The following is a 1,480-nucleotide window of genomic DNA, read 5'->3' on the forward strand; positions in this document are numbered from 1 at the left end:
GATCTGTAAAGCTTATTTGGATTTTACAAAATTATTTTTAAAATACAGTATCCTGAGAAAGGGGCTTCAGCAGTATAAATGCACAGGATAATGATAAACTAAACTAGACACAGGTGAGGAATATAATTAGTAACCAAAGAAAAAAATGTGAACATACTTAGAAACCATGACAACCAAAGAAACAGGAACTAAACACCGGAGGATTTTCCTCTTTGCTTCAGCTTTTAATTAGCAAATTACATTTTTGAAGCATTTTGGGTTTCATTTTTAATCTTGTTATATTATGGTATTTTTCTTGTTTTATGTGAAGTAATGCTTTTCTGTTGTGAAATACTTTGAGCTGCATTGTATGAATACTTTGTATGAAAGGTGCTAATTAAATAAAGTTTAAATATAATATAATATAATATCATTATTTATGCCCAGTCTTTATAATGCAGAATAAAACAATACTGTAGAATTCTGAAAATGTTAGCTTTCTTATGTTTTAATTCCATTTTTTAAACATTTGTTTTTCTCTAAAACTTTCCATAGACTCAGATGAAAAACCCCTGTCCTTGATTGTCCTTTACTCTGGCAACTCTGTGTTTTTGTAGGACTATCTGCTGTGGAATCGGCTCGGGGCCACGCTGGCAAATGGGGACCGCAGTGAGGAGGCAGTGGAGGCCTATACCAGAGCTCTAGAGCTCCAGCCAGGCTTCATCCGTTCGAGATACAACCTCGGCATCAGCTGCATCAACCTAGGGGCACATCGGTAATGAACCGAACCACTGAGCATGGGTTGATGGGAAAGAACTGTTTGTCTCCTTAGTGTGGATATAAATAGGCTAAAGCAGAAGGCTGAAAAAAACTTTCAATTTCGATGTTAGCATGTTTGACCTCTCTCTTTTCTCTCGCAGGGAGGCAGTGAACAACTTCCTGACAGCTCTGCACCAGCAAAGAAAGAGCAGGAGTCATCAGGTGATGTCCAGCAACATCTGGGCAGCTCTGAGGATTGCCCTCTCCCTCATGAACCAACCAGAACTTTTCCAGGCAGCCAGTGTGGGAGATCTGGACCTCCTAATGAGGGCCTTCAACATGGACATGTGATTAAACTTGGACCTGTGATATCTTTCATTCACGTACAGTAGGCACAAAGTTAGGCTCAAATGACTATGGGATGTCAATTAATATGCAAAGTATGCACAGCTAATTTTGTTTGTTGTGTATATTTGGGCAGCCTTTGCCTTCTTCAGAGGCCACTGAAGAGGGTGTTTATATTGCATAGAGCACAAACAGAATAGGTAAGTGATGGGTTTTGAAAGTAGATGAATAAATGTCAAAGAGAGTGAGAGCAAAAGCACTTTTTTTTCTTGATGTTAGTTATATTTTACTGTAATATTTTTAAGGTTATCTAAAAACTTTGTATACTTGAGAAAAATGAACCAAACCTCGTTGGGGAATCTAGGAGGAATTTTGTTTAGTTTGTGGATTAGAACTG

General features: G+C 37.9%; 1 long non-coding RNA gene across 1 annotated transcript; it reads left to right on the plus strand.

The window, feature by feature from the left end:
• The first annotated feature begins 508 nt into the window (after positions 1-508).
• LOC107736380 (uncharacterized) lies at positions 509-1,192 on the plus strand. Its single transcript, XR_001639650.1, has 2 exons — positions 509-754; positions 900-1,192. It is a non-coding gene; the product is annotated as an uncharacterized LOC107736380 (long non-coding RNA).
• Positions 1,193-1,480: the final 288 nt, after the last annotated feature.

This window comes from Sinocyclocheilus rhinocerous, unplaced genomic scaffold (assembly GCF_001515625.1).
Source record: "Sinocyclocheilus rhinocerous isolate Xijiao unplaced genomic scaffold, SAMN03320098_v1.1 C36665524, whole genome shotgun sequence".
In the NCBI taxonomy this organism is placed as follows: domain Eukaryota; kingdom Metazoa; phylum Chordata; class Actinopteri; order Cypriniformes; family Cyprinidae; genus Sinocyclocheilus; species Sinocyclocheilus rhinocerous.